Source organism: Tachyglossus aculeatus, unplaced genomic scaffold (genome assembly GCF_015852505.1).
Source record: "Tachyglossus aculeatus isolate mTacAcu1 unplaced genomic scaffold, mTacAcu1.pri scaffold_97_arrow_ctg1, whole genome shotgun sequence".
NCBI lineage: Eukaryota > Metazoa > Chordata > Mammalia > Monotremata > Tachyglossidae > Tachyglossus > Tachyglossus aculeatus.
The window spans coordinates 1,741,257-1,747,681 of NW_024045100.1; the positions used below are offsets into that span (position 1 = coordinate 1,741,257).

The following is a 6,425-nucleotide window of genomic DNA, read 5'->3' on the forward strand; positions in this document are numbered from 1 at the left end:
TTATTATCAACTATATTTATTGAGCACTTACTGAGTGCCAAACACTGTTCTAAGTGCTTGGGAGTGTACAATATAACAGAGTTGGTAGCCACATACCTTGCCCACAACAAGCTTGTTTTCAACCACTGGAGATACAAACTCCGCCATTTCACAAGAAAACATTGAATTCCGTTTCATATAGTCTTTAAATTGGTCCTCACAGTCAACATTAAGTCCCAGTTTTTGTTACTGTCACCAAAATGCCTACAGAGTAAAGTCCTCTAAGATCCTACCAACATAATTTACCAATTACATCCAAACTCATCTCTAAACTGTAAACTCATTGTGGGCAGGGAACATGTCTACCACCTCTGTTGTACTGTACTCTCCCAAGCACTTAGTAATAATAATAATGATGATGACAGTATTTGTTAAGTGATTATTATGTGTCAAGCACTGTTTTAAGGGCTGGGGTAGATACAATCTAATCAGGTTGAGCACAGGCCCTGTGTTGAGCCCCATTTTACAAATAAGGCAACTGAGACACAGAGAAGTGAAGTGATTTACCCCAGGTCAAACAGCAGTCAAATGGCAGGGTCAGGATTAGAACCCAGGTCTTTCTGACTCCACTAGGCCACTCTGCTGCAGTACTCTTCTCACAGTAAGCACTTGGCAAATAGCACTGATGATGCAGAAACCCCACGCTGACCACAGTGTTAATTTTCCTCCTGAGGACAGCCTTCACCTCCACAATTCCCTCATGGAGCTTTTCACCTCAGCATCATTCCTCAGGGTGTAAATGAGGGGATTCAGCATCGGTGGTATAACAGTGTTAAATAACCATCTTATCCACTGCTAGGGTGTGAGAGGGACGAATGTACTTGAAGATACAGGGGCCAAAACATAGGTAGACGGTGGCATGTGAGCCCCACAGGTCGAGAGCATTTTCTGCCTCGCCTCAGGTGACTGGGTCCTCAGGGTGAACAAGATGATGGCGTAGGAGATGGCCAGAATGAAGAAGGTTACCAGAGAGATCATCCCACTGTTGGCCACCACCATCAGGCCCACCACAGAGGTTTCAGCGCTGACAAGTTCCAGCAAGGGATGCACATTGCAGAAGTAGTCATCTGGTACACTATGGCAGCAGAAGGGAAGCTGGATGATGAGGAGGGTTTGAACGATGGAGTGTAGAAATGCACCGCCCTAGAGGGCAGTCACCATGACTTGACACACCCGCCGGCTCATGATGGTCGGGTAGCGCAAATGTCCACAGATGGTCACGCACCAGTTGTAGGCTATCATTATGAGGAAGAAGATGCCCGTGCAGCCATAGAAGTACACAGCGAAGAGCTGAGTCATACAACTGCTGAAGGAGATGTTTTTTCTCTCAGCAAATAGGTCGGCCATCATCTTTGAGGTGATGGTGGTAGAATAGCAGATGTTGAGAAAGGAGAGGTAGCTAAGGAAGAAGTACATGGAGGAGGCGAGGCGAGGGCTGATGTTGATGGTTATCATTATGAAGAGATTTCCCAACAATGATACCTTGTAGAGGAGGGCAAAGAGGGAAAAATCAATTCTCTGTAACACCTGGTTCTGCGAAATTCCCAAGAAAATAAATTCTGTCACACTGTTTCTCTTCTCCATATGTTCACTTTAATTGGGTTGAGCAGAGGGGAAATACATCTGCAACAAAACCCAATTAGAAATAACTATGAAGGGAGCAAATTCAGTCAAAATGCATTTTATTTCCCAAAAACATTCTCCCTGGGAATTCCTCTGATCCGAAGAGTTCTCCATGGTCTCTAGAATGTTTTCTCTGATTCTATGCCCTATGATCCATCTTCTTGGAGCTCTAGCATGTGAGTATGGACAACAATTAATCAATGGTATTTGCTGATCATTTACTATGTGCAGAGCACTGTACTAAACACTCAGGAGGATACAAGTGAATTGGTAGACATGATCGCTGCCCACAAGAGAAGCACCATGACCTAGTGTATAGAGCAGGGGCCTGCGAATCAATCAATCAATCAATGAGGTTTGTTGATCTTTTACTGTGGACAGAACACTGTACTAAGTGCTTGGGAGAATATAATATATTAGAGTTGGTGGACACATTCCCTGCCCACAGTAAGCTTTCAGTCTAGAGGGAGCTTACAGTCTAAATGGATCTTGCAGAAGGACCTGAGTTCTAATCCCCATTCTACCACTTGTCTGTTGTGTGACCTTGGAAAGTCAGTTCACGTCTCTGTGCCTCAGTTACGTCTTCTGTGAAATGGGGATTAATACCGCGAGCCCCTTGTGGGAAATGGAGTGTGTCCAATCTGATTAATTTGTACCTACCCCAGTGCTTAGTACAGTGCTGAGCCCCTTTGTCCCCAACTCCAGCTCAACTGAGGCTCATTTTGCCCCATGCTGGGTGGGAAGGTTATGATGGGAACTGCCACCTTGGATCCTCTTACTGGTTACGGTGTCTCCTCGTGGTCGAGAAGCACTTAGCAAATACCATTAAAACATTTTTTTAAAAAAGAGCTTCTTCCCTTTAGGGGGAATAGACATTTAAAAAGATTACAGACAGGAGAAATTAGGATATTTACATCAATCAATCGGTCACATTTAATGAGCACTTACTGTGCATGGAGCACTGACTAAGTGCTTGGGAGAGTACAATATAACAATATAACAGACACATTCCCTGCCCACAATGAGCTTACAGTTTGTGGACCAGGGAAACACACCCTGATCTCCAAAGGGTATTCCAACCCTTAACAGGTTTTTCACAAGTTCTGTTTGTTACAGGGAACGTCTCTATCAACTCTATCGCACTGTACCCTCCCAAGGATTTAATACAGTGCTCTGCACACGTTTCACACACAATAAATGCCATTTATTGATTGATTGTCTTATCTTGTCTTCTGCTGTCGAGTCATTTCCAACCCAAAGAGATGCCATGGACACATCTCTCCCAGAATGCCCCACCTCCATCTGCAATCGTTCTGGTCCTGTATATAGAGAATTTTCTTGGTAAAAATACAGACGTGCTTTACCACTGCCCTCTTCCGTGAAGTAAATTTGAGTCTCTGCCCTTGACTCTCCCACATGCCACTGCTGCCCAGCACGGGTGGGTTTTGCCTTGCAGCAGATTGCCTTCCACTCGCTAGCCACTGCCCAAGCTAGGAATGGAATGGAATGGAATGGAGTGGAATGGAATGGGAAGGAATGGAAAGGCCTCTGCTTGACTCTCCCTCTAGTAGTGGAGACTGGTACAGTACTGGAGACTCTCTCCCCCTGAGAGGGGGATTGATTGATTACAGAATATCAGAAACCTTTAAGGACTAAGTCCCCACCCTTTCCAGATTAATATTACATGTAACAACCATGTCAGTCCTGATAGCCAGTGAAGCCAAGACCTGGCCCTTACAGAACTTTTCCCAAAGAAACAGCATGGACTAATTTGAAGAGCTCTGGCCGAGGAGCCAGAGGACCTGAGTTCTCATACTGGCTGTGCCACTCACCTGCTGTGTAACCTTGGGCAAGTCATTAAAATTCTCTGTGCCTCAGGTCCCTTATCTGCAAAATGGGGATTCAATGTCTATTCTCACTGCTACTTAGACTGTGAGCCCCTTGTGGGACCTGATTTTCTTGTATCTAACCCTGTGCTGCACTATGTTTGGAACATAGTGAGGACTTAAATACCACAGTTATTGCACCTTTTATATACAATTCCTTTCACCTGTCATTTCCCCAGATTTTCTCATACTGCAGATTTGTAAAATTCAGCCAAAATGAAGTCTCTTTCATGGAAATAAAAAATAAAATGTGTCGCCTGCCCATATGATATTGATTGGTTAACATCCATTTCCACAAGTGGGAGAGAGGAGGGAGCCAGAGTTCAACTAGATTTATAAAGCAAATGTCAGCGAGGTATTATAATCCTCTCACTCTATTGTCAATTTGAGGAGGCTGTCAGATTTCTGATTGCATTTTAAGCTTGATTTCCCATTCCATTTTAAGCTTGTACAGAATGTTCCAGCACCATTCAAAAGACCTTTTAAATCAGATAATGTATTTCCTAGAAACACAGAATGGGCACTGCCTTAAGAGGACCATACCTCTCTCTGTTGGATTGTTTCTAACTAATATGGTTCTGAATCCAACTTGTAGAATGAATGCTCTGATGCACCAAGCCCTTCCAGCCATGACTGAAAAGTTGTTGGCGAAAGTTAATGGACAGCAAACACACAATAACTACAGGAGGGATTTCCCAGAGGCCATGCCTCGAATGTGTTTTCCACTGTAACACTGAGAATTCTTCAGTCAGAGAAAGACCAACTTCAGGATTTGGAAGAAGATGGAATGGACAGGGCTGTGTGGAATTGCTAAGGGCAGAAAATTTCCTTGATGTACCCCACTGCATTTGTAAATGTTACTAAAATGTCTTTATTTACACTCCTTAGTTCCCCAGCTCTTTCTTTCAGTGCCATCAAAGTGGAATCTAATCAGAGGCAAGGCCCAGTGAATAGAGAATAGGCCTGGGAGTCAGAAGGACCTGAATTCTAATCTTGGCTCCACCGCTTGTCTTCTTTGTGACCTTGGTCAAGTCACTTCACTTCTGAGCCCCCTTTTTCTCTCTTCCTCCCCATATCCCCCACTCTACCTCCTTCCCCTCCCCACTGCACCTGTATATATGTTTGTACAGATTTATTACTCTATTCATTTTACTTGTACATATTTACTATTCTATTTATTTTGTTAATGATGTGCATCTAGCTTTACTCTATTTATTCTGGTGACTTGACACCTGTCCACATGTTTTGTTTTGTTGTCTGTCTCTCCCTTCAAGACTGTGAGCCTGTTGTTGGGTAGGGACTGTATATGTTGCCAACTTGTACTTCTCAAGCGCTTAGTACAGTGCTCTGCACACAGTGAGTGCTAAATAAATATGATTGAATGAATGAATGAATGAATGAATGAACTTCTCTGGGCCTCAGTTACCTCATCTGCGAAGTGGGAATTAAGACTGTGAGTTCTATGTGGCACGTGGACTATATCCAACCTGATTAGTTTGTATCTACTCCAGCGCTTAGTGTAGTGCCTGGCACATAGTAAGCGCCTAACAAATACCATTCTAAAAACATTAACCTTTCTATTTTCTAGCAATTGACATCAAATTATTCCTTTTCAATTAAAAGGCATAGCTCATAATTTTATATCATGAATATGTACATAATAAAGATATGGTGATCAGTTTAATTTAAAATGTTTACTGCTGAATTCTGACAAATCAGGGGGAATTTGCACATCTACCTGCCAACCACTGCACCAGAGAAAAAGATTATGTCAGAGAAAATCATCTAGCACAATTAAAAAGATTAAAACTACAGTAATAACAGCATTATTACTGCAAACCATTCAACTTTTCAAAAATTAAATAGACTTTTCTTTAATCTCTATATTATAATCTTTGATCATTAATTTAGCAGGCATTTTATATGAATGTTCTATTAGTAATTTTGTTTATACTTTCACAAAATAAGACGCCCCTTGTAATCTTTTCCTGTGACTCCATGTAATCTATTCATGGTCTGGGAGTTACTCAAGTAACAAATGGTTCTTAAAAACATATGCCACTGAAATATAAAAAAAAGTGTAAATCAGAATTTGCTTGTTTTTAATCCTGAACCAAAAAAAATATCCAGCGTTTGGAACAGTGCTTGTCACATAGTAAGTGCTTAACAAATACCATATCACTATTATTATCATGGTCAAATATCAAATTTTCCACCACTACCAAATGACAAACTTAACTAAAAACAGAAAGTCCAACTCCATTATAACAATTATAGTCAGATAGACAATGTGATTTTATTTTATTTTTACTTTTACTAGGACAAAAGAGAACCATCACATTTTGTTGTTATTCTTGCTGTTATTAAAAATAAGTTAGCTGTGAAGACATCAAAAGTTTCTTGGATGCTATGTGATTTGATCCACTTCTTCTAATAATCTGCCTGGACTGGTGCTTAGGGCTAAAAGATTGGATTTAGTGCAAAAATTTGAATTCAAGTGCATTTTGTACTACAAAAAAGCCCAGGGTCTTCTGGAATGATTGCTAGAGCTACAAGACCAATCTCCAAGTCTTCCAAACTAGAGCCTCGCTCAGACCAACTCTGGATAGCAGCAGCTGATTCACTAGAAAGCAGGGATATTGGTTCCAGAGTGTTCCTAGTCAAAATACTACACCATCAGTTTCCCAGAACCTCTAAATTGATCGTCCAATCCGATCCTTGGAGAACTTTCCCCTTCTCTGCCCCTACCATAGCATACATAGGCAGTACCCTAAAGTGACTTCCCAAAATGTCTTAAAGCTGGGAGTTGAACTCCCAAGAGTATTGGACTCCAATAGAAATAATTTGACCTAGAAGAAATTACAAACAATATTAAAT

At 41.5% G+C, this 6,425-nt stretch overlaps 1 pseudogene; it reads right to left on the reverse strand.

Moving 5' to 3' along the window:
• Positions 1–720: 720 nt before the first annotated feature.
• Positions 721–1,623, reverse strand: LOC119924387 (annotated as a pseudogene).
• Between the last annotated feature and the right edge of the window lie 4,802 nt (positions 1,624–6,425).